Raw genomic sequence first — 14,742 nt, forward strand, 5'->3', positions numbered from 1 at the left:
GCATTTTATATGAATAGTTAGATTTTAAAGTAAGAACAAGGTGAGAATTAAAAGAAAATGGTCTACTGAAAAGCAGATGAATCTTGCTATGGAAATAATTAAATATAAATTTTATTTTTTCACAGAACTCACTTAAATTATTGCCCAAGAGACAGGCAGGTACCAGGGCTTCTTAGACATAACAGACAAGAGGAAAAATACTCCTGACAATGCTTGATATATAAGCATGATTATGCAGCTTGCCCTAAAAGTTTCAGTGCAGTTTTAAGCTTTAATAATTTCAGAAGTATAAATGTTACAAACTTACAAAAGTAATTTTGAGGTTTAATTATTTAAATTTCACTTATACTTATTTAGTTTTTTTTAATTTTGAATGATAAACTTTTAATTTTAATAACATTTTCTGGGTGATACTTTTTCAGAGCAGTGGATCTCAAGAAAGGAGCTTGCTTGACCACCTTGTTCACTAAATCTATCTCTATTTGACTTGTGCAGTCATATCAAAACTGTCACGTATGTCAAAACTTCGTCCTTTGAATGATCTTCAGGCTGGGATTATAAATGTAGTGCTTTTAGTGATTAAACAGCACCTGAAGAAAGTTTTTACAAAGTTCAAAAACTGGTCAAAGAAATCTATAACACAAGATAGTAAAATTTTAAATAGCCTTTCGAATAAAAAAAAATAAATTTATAGCATTTAAATTTCTGAAGTAATTAAAGTTTAATTTTACATAATTAATATTAAAGTTTAGTATTGACTTTTGGGACAATCCAAGTTAGTAGTTGATTATAGTACAGCATATCAAAATTTTTTTTCCTCCTGATGAAGCCAGAGGGGACACAAGGAAGTCACAGGGAATCTGATGGACATTCTTGTAGAAGAGGAATGCTTAGAAGGCTAACTAAGGCTGTCCCTTTCATTAGCTATATTAGGCTAAAAAGAAGGGATAGCTTATCCTTGGTCATGTTGAAAGAAATTTCTGGAATCACTCTCAGGTAACTGAGATGCTTATGCTATGAGAGATATGGGAAATTTGTACTTACTGAGGGAATTCTATATTCATATTTCTTATTCCTCTTTAGATCATATCATAGAATGATGGTCCCTTTTCTTTTTCTCTCTCCATTTCCCCTTTCTCCTCTCATTCAAGATACGTAGTTGAATTGGAATCTGCACAAGTTAGATGTGTGTTTGATACAAACTATATAAACTTGAAGATCAATTGAATAGAGATTATTATTATATTTATGGGAGGTGATAGCACTATAAGAGAATGTTAAGAAAATCAGAAGGTCCAGGATGGAGATGTGGAGGACATTTGAAATAAAAGCTAGCATTTATATTATGTGTTAAGTTTTGCAGAGCTCTTTACTATCCCATTTTATCCTCACTACTCTGGAAGATTGGTATTATTATTATCCTCATATTTTCAGGTGAGGAAACTGAGGCATCCAAGTAAGTGACCTACCCAGGGTCACATAGATAGCAAATTTCAGGGATTGCATTTGAATGCCCTTCTTACTGACTGCAGGTACAGCCCTTTGTTGATTGTGCCATTTAGCTATCCATTTTCAAAAGGTGGGACCTTGATGCTATCCCCATGGAGAAAGAAAAAATGACCATATAGGCAGGAAAATCAGGAGATAGCAAAGCCATGAAAAACTGAAGAAGAATAAAGTAACAAAGAAGAGGAGATGATTTACATCAGCAGCACTCAAAGTTTTTGGTCTCAATACCCATTTTATTCTCTTAAAATTATTGAGGAACCCTACTTCATCAAGAGTTTTTGTTTATGTGGATTATATATGTTGATATTTACTGTGTGATAGATGAAAATGTCTTAATATTATGCAAATAGTTTTGACCTTATGGATCCCCTGAAAGGATCTCAGGGACCCCCAAGCCTCCCTGGACCACATTTTGAGAGCAGCTGTTGTAGAAGATGGTGCTTGAATTGAGTCTTGAAGGAAGACAGTCATTCTATGAGATAGAAATGAGGAGGAAGCATATTCCAGAGATGGTAGAAAACCAAAACACAGTCATGAGAATGGGAAATGGAATATCATGTTTGAGGAACAGAGAGAAAGCCAGTTTAGTTGGATTGCAGAGTAGGGGAGAGGAAATAATAAAGACTGATATTGGAAAGATGGCTGGAAGAAAGGCTTCATATAGGCGAATATATTTTTCCTAGAGCCATTCATATTGAGTAAGGGTGTTGTGATTAGATCTACACTAGGAGAAAATCACTTTGGCAAGTAGTGCGTAGGCTGGACTGGAATGGGGCAAAACTTGAGACAGGTAGACAATTAAGATTGTTGCTGTTGCAATAATCTAGGCAAGGGTTGATGAGGTGTAAAAAATTAGGGTAAATAGGAATTGGATGTGAGACATGTGAAAGAAGCAGAAAGAGTAAGATTTGGTAACTGATTAGATAAGTGGGATAAGGGAAAGGATTTGAGGATAATACTGACATTAATAACTGAAGAATGGTCACACATGTGTTAGAAATAGGAAAGTTTAGAAGAAGAGTGTCTTTGAAAAGGGAATTAGGAGGAAAAGCTAAAGCCATTCAGATTCTTTGTGATCCTTTCCTAGATATTTACCAGCCCTTTCTTAATAATCAGTACCAAAATTTTCCAGAAATTGAAGTCAAGTTCTATAACTTATAATAAGTAGACTATTCTAACTTTAAAAAAAAATCTGAATATGTGTCCTTCTTCAATTCCATAGAACCTTTCTCATTCTTCAGGATCTTTCAAAAATAACTGATGATGGTCTAATAATCATAGCTGTCGATTATTTTAGTAGCTGAGGTTTTCTAGCTCAGGATTTCTTAAATTTTTCCCAATTGTACCCCTTTTTGTTCAAGACATTTTTAGATGAACCTGAATGTATGGTATGTAAAATAGGTATACAAATCAAACATTTACTGATAATTTTGCGATGTCCACATTCAGTTATATAATTCCAAATGAAGTTGTGACCATAGTTAAGAAGCTGTGATCTAGCTCATCTGGATCTAAATACTTGAATCCTTTTAGTGTTCTTTTGTTTTTGCTCTACTTAATTTTTGGTTTCAAGTATCTATTAGTTATACTTATTCTTTCCTTTCAAGCCCAAGGGCTATTCTTCTTAGCAAAGAACACAAGCAAAATAAACATTGATTAGTCCTCCTGGTTCTCTGTTGTCAGTTATCATTGCCCCATTCATTCCAAGGTGCAGCCTTTGATCTTTTTCCCAATATAAATAACTCTTCTCCCTTCAAAATGCCCATTTTGCTGTTAGAACACTTTCCATTTTTCCAGCTGTTTTTGTTAAATAATGAATTCTTCCCCCAATAACTGGGATCTTTAGGTTTATCAAAGACTAGGTTACTATTCTCATTTACTTCTGTGTATTGTGTAGAATGTATTCCACTGTAGTCTTATTTCTTATGTCTTTTTTGATTTGTATTCTGATATTTAACTGGAGACTTCAGATTTATTTGTTTGTTTTTTTCTAGTTTCTAGTTTTCTAGTTAGTTCTAGTTTTCTAGTTTCTAGTTCTAGTTTTTCTAGTTCTAGTCCATCTAGTTTCTAGATGGAATCTAGTATAGTTGTTGTTGCATATTCAATTGATTGATCTGCTCTTTTTCTCTTAGATTGATATAAACATGTATAGATCTAAGTTTTCCCTTGAGTATTGCTTTGACTATCCTCATAAATTTTGGTATGCCATTTCATTCTTATCTTTATCCTTAATTAAATTATTGTTTCTATGATTTGTTCTTTGATGTTATTAGGATTAGATTATTTTAATCCATGTTTCCAAGGCCCTGTATTGAATTTAACTTAATTTAATAATTGCAAATAATTGCATTATGTTCTGAAAGGATCATATTTAATATTTCTGCTTTTCTGTGAGGTCTTTTTGCCCTACAATTCTTAAAGTGATCTTTTCTCTGTGTATTTTCTAGGTAAGTTGTTTTTTCCAGAGATATTTCACATTTATTCAAATTTTCTTTTAGTTTTTTTTTTTTTCTTAATGTCTTGTGGAGTCATTATCTTTCAATTCTAATTTTTAAAGAGTTGTTTTCTTTGGTAAGGTTGTGTAACTTTGTTACCATTTGGCCAATTCTGCTTTTAAACAAGTTTCTTTAGTATTTTTTGTGCCTCTTTTTACTAATTTATTAATTATTTCCCCCCCAATTTTCTTGCATAAGGCTTATTTCTTTTTCTTTTCTCGTTTAACTATTTTTCTCTAGTATTTTTACTTGAATTTTAAAATCATTTTTGTGTTCTTAAAAACAACAACAAACTCTTCCTTTTAGCTCTCCTAGGAATTTTTGTTGAGCTTGTGTCTAATCTGGATTTTTCTTTCAAGCTTTGCTTTTAGATGCTTTCAAGTTATTCTCTTCTGAATTTGTCTTGAGTTTCCAAGTTGCCATAGTATATTTTTATTTTTTAAATTTAATTTTAGATCAGTTCTATTTTGTTGTTGTTGTTTGCTCATTTTCCCCCTAGCCTGTTTCTTTGGACTTTATGTTAGAGATGGAATCTGCTTATCCCTGGGAAAGATGACTATTCTGGCTTTTTATGTCCTGATGTTGCTTTCACAGCTGGGTTTGGAGACCTATAAAATTTGGGCTTTTAAAGAAGTGTGATCTGGAGAGACGTCTGCCATTATCCTCCTGGTCTGTTCTTTGGTTCTTATCTGCGTAGGGCTCATGCTCCCTCATGACTGCAACTGTTTCTCTCTGAACTGGAATTGTGATCTAAGTAATGGGTGACCGAATCTCCAAATGGTGTCTGATCCTTCACCTAGTGCTAACACAGATATCCCCTGGGACCGCTTTACGAGAGGATGTTCAGTCCCTTTACTGTCTCCCACTGCCACCTCTACTGTTGTACCTCCAAAGCTCATATAGCTGGTGCTATTTCCCCCATACTAGATATTTGGATAGCCTCCACCATAGTGTTTGTAGACTTTCATTTATGTCTCTCTAAGTAGACCTTTATTTATGTCTTCCTAAGCTGCTGTGGGATATAAAATTATAAATAATGATTATAATTTCTTGTTGACTTTTCTGCATAGATTTTGATTAGATGCATTTTAAAAAGTTGTTCGAGAGGGTGTATTGGGAGAGCTTGGGAAAAATATTGTTCTCTCTCTGCCATCTTGACGTCACTCCCAATATTTGGTTTTCTATTTCTATTTGAGTTAGATAGTATTAGTCTAGATTACTGTATGAAAAGATTATGCATTCAGCTTTCTTTGGCCCCTACCTTGCAATGTGAACATCATCAGTTCTATCCAGCACTTCTCAGCTTCCAATCTGTGGTTATTTCTACCATTTGCATGGAAGATGATTTGAACTTCACCTTCACTACTAGGGAGACTTGACAAACCTTACACTTGGAAATGATACCTCCAAATTAGGGCAGCATTGTAACTCAGAACACTGGCTCTGCATGGGTACAAAGTTCACCCACTCATGTAGACACTCCAGAGCAGCCAGCCTCTGGGTCAGCTGTGGAACAGGTAAGTCCCAGTGTTTTATAGGGAGGGGAAGTGTCTCAGCTGATTGCTTTTCTATTTCTGATGTCAGAGTTAGGGTGAGGCTGGGGAGTGGTCAGGAAATGGCACCTGACTAGCAATCATGAAATATTTAAGGAAGATTTCAGAGAAGGAATGCAGTGTGGCTTTAGCAGAGACAGCCTATTGCAAGAAAATTGTATACCCTCCTATCCCCCAAGAGAGATTCTTCTCCCACTCCCCCAAAACCCCTCCCCACAACATTACAATTGTCAGTTCTCTTTACCAGTTACCTGACTCATCATAGGGTTATAGATATAGAAATGGTAGGGACTTCAGAATACATCTAGTTCAATCTCCTCATTTTTACCGATAAGCAATGGAGGCCAATGGCAGTTAAGTGACTTACTCTAGCCCATGAGGCAGTGTCACAGATGGAATTGAAACTAGCTCTTCTGACTCCAGAATCAGTTATGAAACAGGTAATCCACTTCCAAAATAACTCAAAACTAAAGTAAATATCTTTGCATGATCATATTATAGAATAATAGTTTGGAACATAAGCTTAGAGGTCATCTCAAGTATTGTAATATGATTAGTGATTGGATTTGCAATCAGAGGAATTGCTGACTTTTAGTCCCAACTCTGCTACTTAACTGCTTGTGTGATATTGGGTAATTTTCTTTTCTTTTCTGGGCCCCATTTCCTCATTTGTAAAATGAAAGTGTTGGATTAGATAATGTCCAAAATTACTCCCAGCATTGAATCTGTTATCCTTGTCCAACTTCCCTTTTTAAAGATGAGGAAACAGTTTTAGACAGGTAGAGTCACTTGCTGTCAATAAATAGTCTGGAAAAAGAAACCTGTTATAATCTCTAAAATATTGCAATTTTATTTTAAATATAAATAACCAGACTATTTATACTAGTTGCCTCAAGATAAAGGAGTGATGAGCTGATGGGGGGCATCTTATTCCATTTGACTAATTTTTATCTTATTGCTGGTTACTGGAGCTTATGTAAAAAAAAATAATATCATGTGGAAGTTCTTTGAGAAGCATAAATTGCTATGCATATATGAATGTACATGTATATGTATATTTTATCTCAATCAATCAATAAAAACTTTTAGGTACCTATTCTATGTGGGTACCTGTATGTAGCTAAGTGTGCACTTACTAGCTGAGTGACCCTGGACAAATAATTTAACTCTGTCTCAGTTTGTTCATCTGTAAAATGACTTGGAGAAGGAAATGACAAGTCATTCCAGTATTTTTGCCAGGAAAATCCCAAATGGGGTCAAGAAGAGTTGGACATGATTGAACACATGTATGTACCCAGTACTTATAAATGAAAGTTATTATTAAATGTATTCAATACAAATTAGTTCATTTTCCTAATTCAAAATTTTCTCCTTAGTTAAGAGAGGAAGTCTAAACCCAAGACTAAGAGTTTAAAATGATATTTAAGAGAAGGTACAAATTATTTTAGAATGTTTTTTAATCTCAATTATTAGTGCCCAGAGCATTGATCTTGGAAGGCAGAAAACTACATTCAGCTCCTATGTTTGATAGATACTGGTTGTGGCTCTATGGTGATCCTTGTCCTCAGGGGATTTTCTAATTAAATTGCAGAGTAGCTGCAGATTTGTATTGGTAGAAGAAGTATCTTTATTAGTAATGACATACACCAATGACTATATACCAAAATCAAAAAATTATAGTTTGCTAATACAAGTGCGGATAAGGGAGTTGTATTCAGAAGGGGTAGGAAATTGCTAGCTAGTGTGATTTCAGGAATCCTGTGATACCTTCTTCGCAGTTACTCCATTTCCTGATAGCGTGTAGGCACTCTGAAACTTTCTCTGGGAGATTTACTTGATTGTCAATCAAGTCAAGATTGTCAATTGTCAATTGATAAAAATTGTCAAATTGAAGGTCATTGAGTAAGCTGTCTGAAAACACAAATACTTTATTCTTTTTGATAATTAATTATTTATTTTTCTTCTGCCTGCCTCTTCCCACAACTGAATAAAAATGGAAAAGGAAAAACAAAGTTTCTTGTAACAAAAACATATAGCCAAGCAAAAGAAATTTCCCTTTGTCCATATCCATGTCCAAAAATGTCTCTTACTTTCTCTTGAATCCATCACATATGTCAGATGGTGAAAAGTCCAATTCTTCAGCTCTCTGGAATCAAGTTGGTCACTGCAATGGCCAAAGTTCTTAACTCTATTAAAGTTGTTTGTTTTTATCATGTTGTTATAGTATAAATTAGTTCTGTTTACTTTATTACTTTACACCATTCTTCTCAGGTTTATCTGAAATCATCTGTTTCATCATTTCTTATGGCACAACAGTATTCTATTTCCCAATTGATGGATACTATCTTATTTTCCAGTTTTTTGTAGTCACAAAAATTGCTGCTATAAATATTTTTGTGCATATGGATCATTTTCCTTTGGGGTATAGTCTTGGTCTTGGTATATCTAAATCAAGGAAAATTTTAATGACTTTTGTTCCATATTGCTTTGCAGAATGGTTAAACCAATTTATAGCAATGCCAGTAATGCAGAATGTGCTTGCTTTTCTACAGTTACTCCAACATTTATCACTTTATTTAAAAAAAAATCATTTTTGTTAATCTGATGGTATGAGGTAGAACTCTGGATTTGTTTTAATTCCACTTTCTCTAATGATTAATGATGGAAATTTTTTCATATGGCTGATAGTTTGGATTTTTTTCCCTTGAAAACTCAAATAGGCTGATATTTCAGGCTGAACTTCTGCAATTGTATCAGATAATTAGCTTTCTTTACTGGCAGCTCTAGGAAGAAAAATATGGTAAGTAGGAACAACAAAAAGGAAAATAGAGTTGATATGTAAGGAAGGTAATACAGAAAAAGCATAATAATAACTATAATATCAAGATCTAAAGAACATCTAGAGTTTGAGTATAAATGAGTAGAGAAATGTAAGAAATACCAAAAAGGAATAAGATGGAGCAATGAATGGAGCATCAGGTAGACTTGGAGTCAGAAAGATCTGAACTTAAGTCCTGTCTCAGATCCCTTCTAGCTCTAGATTAGTCATCAAATCTTTTCATGCTTTAGTTTTCTTATATGCCAGATGAGAAGATTGGATTCTATGGTTTCTAAAGTGGCCTTTGGCTTTATAATACTGTATGGTCCCAAGGCAAATAATGTTCACCAAATATTAGGCATGATTTTTGATCAGGGACTAGTCCATTCAGTGGAATATGAAAAACCAGGAACAAAGTACAGAAAGCATTAGGAGCTGTAACTAGTTAGCCAATCATGGGGCTAGGAAACAATGAGTAAACAAGGAAACATGAGCTTGGATTCCATGAAGCACCCAAGTAGCAGAATGATGCTTTCTTTCCATAAGGACTATATGGAGTCATTTATTCTCTAAGCCTTCCTTACTCACATAGAGTTGCTGAACATCAGCTGGTACTGGCAGGGTGGGAAGGTTGTAGTGAGTAGCATGAGTAGCAAAGTGTGTGTGTGTGTGTGTGTGTGTGTGTGTTGTATATGGGTGTGGGAGTATAAAATAAAAATGGAAAACTCAGGAAAGATGTGATACTGAAGACAAACTTAACCTTTACTTTCTTAGTACAGGTAATAATAATAGTAATTGACATCTCTATGGCCCTTCCCAATTACCAAATGCTTTTATATACATGATTTCATTGATTTTTCAAAATAGCTCTGTGAGATACTTTAGTATAATTATTATCCCTGTCTTAAAGAAAAAGAAATTGAGGCTCAAGGAGGCTTCTTGATTTCCCTAAGGCCATATAACTATAATAACCATTTTTATGTGGTATCTAAAAACTTTCAAAATCTTTTGCTATATCATCTCAAAGAGCTTCCCAATAACTATGAGATAGATGATATAATCCCTATTTTATAGATAGGGAAACTGAGGGTCCATATGAGGTAGATGATATAATCCCTATTTTATAGATAGGGAAACTGAGGGTCTATATCTACCCAGTTAGTAAGTATAAAAGGTAGAATCTGAAACCAGGGTTTCTTGACTCAGGCCCAGTACATTATCTACTTGTTTTCCCATGGTTGGGGAGGACACAAGAAGGGGGCTGTAATCTGCATTAATGGAAGGAATACACACACAGGTGAGATTATGTCTCTTGGACCCAATGAACATTATTATGCCCAATATTCATTTTTTGTAAACTAAAGACCAGGAAGCATCCAAATGAAGAGTAAAGGGTTTGCTACACTGCTTTATATACAAGCTCAGGAAATATACAAAAGAAAGAACTAGTCATAGAAGATAGATATGTTTTTTTTATTTAGAACATTTCACAGTAAACTCTAAATATTAGCTCATCAGGATAAGGCTCCTCTTCTCCTTGCTCCCTCCCCCTCTCTCCCCAAGTCTTCTCATATCTTATGCTCCTCTTCTACATCCTCTTTACTCCAGTGACACTGCCCTCCTGGCTATTCCATATACAGGACACATCATTATTTCTCAGCTCCAGGTGTTCTCTCTGGCTGTCCCTCATGACTGGAATTTTTTCTCTCTTCATTGCTACCTATTGGTTTCCTTCAAGTTTCAACTTAAATTCTGTCTTCTACAGAAACCCTTTCCTGGTCTTCCTTTATTTTATTATCTCTTGTCTTTGGAGATTGATGATCTCCAATATTTTCCATATATATATTTGTACCTTTGTATGTTGTCTCCCCCATTAGGCCGTGAGATCTTTGGGAGCAGAGATTGTCTTCGCCTTTCCTTGTGTCCCTTGATCTTAACAAAATGCTTGGCAAAGAGTTAATGCTAATAAGCTAATGAGTGTCCAGAAGAGTATGACTAAGAGGTCTTTGAGATAAAGGGACCATTGATTTAGATGGTTTAGATGGAATGTGGTTATCTAGTCAAACCCTTTCCTTTAATAGATGAGTTAACCAAGGCCCTGAGAATTCAGTGATTTTGCTGAACATAGGAAGTGCCACAGCCGAAAAATGAATCTAAATCCTCTGACATCAGATCCAAAATGTTTTCTATTGTACCAAGTTGCAATATTGATTGAATGAAATGGAGATGTTTAAACTGAATAACAGATTTAGTGGGAATGTGACAGCTTTCTTCCCATAGATGAAAATATCTCACATGTGAGAAGGAATAGACATATCTCCATGGCCTCAGAAGGCAGAACTAGGAGCAATTGGTGCAAAAAGACAATTTTAGATTTAGCATAAGAAAAAATTCGCTGACAATTAGAACTAACAGTGGGATGGGCTGCCACTTGGGAAAAAGAGAGTTCTTTGTCACTAGAGGTCTTAGACAAGAAGCCAGATGATCCCTTATAGTTTATACTGTAGATGGGATTCATGTTCAAGAATAGATTAGGCTAATTGATTTCTGAAGTTCTTTCAATTCTGAGATTCTAGGATTAATTTATTGCTGTATTGGCAAGATGGAATATTGTGAAGCAACCATGAAGTAAAGGTAGCAGCACCACTTCTTGGACTGAACCAGATACATAGTTTATTTGGATCATGTAATCATGAAACCTAATGAGGAAAAAGAACATTTCTTCATACATAGAACTTACCTCCTTGGAATTTAATGGATTTTAGAAGGTCTAGTAAATTGAGCTTATAAAATGAATCTTCCCTTGTTTGGATCTTCTTCATACCCTCTCCTACAAAGTTGAGACATTTTCATGAACCCCTGAAAAGTTATTATCTCATAGTTAGGACCAAATAAACCAAACTACAGATAGATAGTTCTTGCTTTATGTAAGTAGACCTTTCCATAGATTTCCATGTAAAGTGATTTTTATATAAGGCAAATTTACCCCTATTGGTTCACTTATTTAGCCTCTATATCAATGGAATGAACAAAATAATACCTTTATGCAAGTCACTAAAATGAAGATATATTAAATACTATACCATGGTAATAAACAGATATGAAATGAGAGCAAAGTTAATGATAGTGTACAGAATACTGTATAGTAAAGTTAACATAGGTGTGCTGCCCCTTGTTCATCCACTGCATCTAGCCTTTATCACAGGCCTATATATCTTTTTTTAATGAAACTATCAAGAAATTTTTGGACAGTGTCTCTTTTTTCCCTTGTATGTCTGACCATAGCAAGCAATAGTATCCTCAATTAATCTGTAGACTTTTAAAAATTTTGGAGTATTCTTTCAGAATTCTTTACATAAAGTTACATTTATATGTTAATTTATGTAAAGTGAGAAATGTCTGTATATAGTGTTATATCTTTGTATGCCTGAGTAAGAATACACCCCTTAACTTTATAATAACAACCCAAAATGAATGTTCTGATATAGGCCGACCTATTGTTATATAATGGAGATACTAAATGGCTTCAAAATTTATTCATGGAGGAAAGAACTAGATTGGAAAAATATACTGGAAAGCTGTACTACTTATTCTGACCACCAGTTGGCATTCATGTTTTGCTGCAGCAAAAGAGCAGGCAACAAAAGACTTCAAAAGCATTTATTCAGTCTCTTGTTTGGGCTAATGACTATCATCACTGCCAAAAAACAGATGACTTAGCTTTTATAAGGTACAAATATCTTTTGCTAACCATGACATAAACTATGATGTCAGATACTTTACTAATTCACTTTTCTTTGCTGAATCAATATCAGTTAACATTCATAAATAAATGCTCAAAGAACTTTGAATAGAATGTTCTAAAAGTATCTTTTTGTTATTGTATATTTAACTGTTTATGCCAAAAATTTGAGGTTTTCTTTGATTACATTCTTTGTGTGTGTGTGTTTTGTTTTTTTTTTGTCGAATTCCACATATACTACAATTTTGAGAAATGTTTTTTATAAACTAAGTAGTATTTTGGGAGGGAAATTTTATTTTTGAGGAAAAGTTAATTTTGAATATCAAACATATCTTTGGATGGGACAGTTTTGTCCTGTAGATGAAGGAACCTCACTGGAGGGAGGAGGAATAAACATATCTTCCTTGGCCCCAGAGAACAAGAATAAGAACAATGGCTGAAGAGATAAATTTGGATTTAACATAAGGAAAAATGTGCTGATAATTAGAATTGTACTAACAGTGGAATGCGAGATAGAAGACTCTCTATAACTGGAGGTCTTTGAGGAGAAGCTTCTAAGGTCCCTTATTAGGGTATACATGGAATTCATGTTCAGGAATACGTTAGGCTAACTGACTACTGAGTTGGTCTGTTCTATTAAATACAATGTGCTAATGGGTGAAACAATTAAAAAATGAAATTCTAAATGTCTTATTTGGCTTCTTTCTAGATTTTTAATTTCTGTTTTGTTTCCTAGGCTAACAATATGTGAATATAAAATATGTACATTGAGTGAATACTAATGAAATTTATAGTGAAGTAGCTTAGTAAAATTATGTAATACTACATGTATTTTGCATGCATCTGTTTCAGACTTTTAGCAAGATGAACAAGAATTGGGGGAGGGAAGTATGAAGGGAGCAATCAAAAGCATCAAAAGCAATATGATGAAGGACATGAGAAATGAGGAAATACAGGATGTCCCAAAAGTCTTAGTATAATTTTAAACTTTTAAGGCTTGAAAGTGCTTTTAGGACTCTTGGGATAGCCTATATTTACCTTGCAAAAATTGTCTTTTATTCTTTTAAGAGACACTTCCCAGCTTGAATGAGGGTCTTTTGTAGCTCCAAGCCCTGAGACATAGGATTTTTCTCACAATAACTGAGACTTGTGGGTGCAAATATATTTATCCTCATTTTGTAGATGTGAAAACTGAGGAGGGTGGAATGACTTCTTCATGCTAATAAACCTTAGCTCATGTGAAAACTGGGGTTCAAATCCAGGAATATCTTATTTCAAATACAGGACTTTTTTTCAGAACACTTCATAGTTTACAATGATTACTGTCAGTTTATCATTCACTGATTTAGTCTTCAGGCTCTTGCAATCTGACTTCTGACCTACTTTACTGAAGCTGCTCTTAATTATCTGGAGTGGCTATTCTGATGGTCTCTGTCTTCCTGACCAACATTTTACAGTGATGACTATTTCTGGATACTCTTCTGCCTTTTGGTTACTATGAAATTATTCTCTCTTGGGCCATATCCTATCTCTTGGATAATCCTCCTCTGCTTACATAGCTGATTTATCTTTCTCCTTCCACTCTCTAAATAGCAGAATTTTATTCTCCTCCTAATTCTGTTTTTTTCTTTCTGCAGTGGAAAACCATCCACCTTCTATTGTAGGCTAATCTAGGAGGCTACTTTCCCTGGAGAGAAAACCTATCACAACATCACCCTGGAGTATCCATCTCACTGGAGAATCAGTTAGTCTCTCTACTCCCCGCCTTTTCTCCCCTTGTTGAGTTTCTCATAGAGCCTTCATTTTGTGGAAGGGTCTGATCCTGATTGTTTTCATTCTCCTCCCAGGCTTGCTCCTGACTTTCTAGACTTCAAAACCATGCTCTTCCCATAGTACTTTCATTTTCTTGCTATCTAATTTATAAAGTCTTTTGGCACAATGCTCATACAATTGGAGCTTAATAAATCCTTCATTGACTTTTTGTGTGTCTTCTAAGAATAAAGCTCTTTGAGGTCAGAGAATATCTTTCTTTTTGCTTTAGTATCTATCCCAGTTCTTGCCACATGGTAAGTACTGAATAAATGTTTTTTTTTTTTTTTTTTTTTGTCCCTCCTTCCTTTCCTTCTCTTCTTTCCCTTCCTTTTCCTCCCCCTTCCTTTCCCTCCTTTCTCCTTCTCTTCCTGCCTTCCTGTAGTTGTCAAGCTCAAAGAGCATCAAGAGACTGAAGAGACTCACTCTGCTGTTTCCTACTCTTATCAGCTATACTTCCACTTTATCCTTCACACAGGTACTTGGCCATTCATCTCCACCAATGAGGAGAGTCCTATAACAATAAACTTTGGGGACTTGGGTTAGTCATTAAAAACATCATTCAGAGAAGGGCTTCAAAGACTTCACCAGACCGCTAAAGGAGTCCAGGACACAAAAAAGTTTCAGAACCCCTGCTCTATATAGTCTCATTTTTTCCAGTCTGTCTCTGTTCTACTTCTTCCCTCCCTCTGCCTGTATCTTTCTTTCTGTCCTCTCTCCCTTGATAATCTCATCTGCTCTCCAAGATTTCAGTGATTTCTTCTATGAAAATGATGTTTCTTTTTCATTCTAATAGGGAACATTTACTACTATTTT

Source organism: Sarcophilus harrisii, chromosome 3, assembly GCF_902635505.1.
Source record: "Sarcophilus harrisii chromosome 3, mSarHar1.11, whole genome shotgun sequence".
Classification (NCBI taxonomy): Eukaryota; Metazoa; Chordata; class Mammalia; order Dasyuromorphia; family Dasyuridae; genus Sarcophilus; species Sarcophilus harrisii.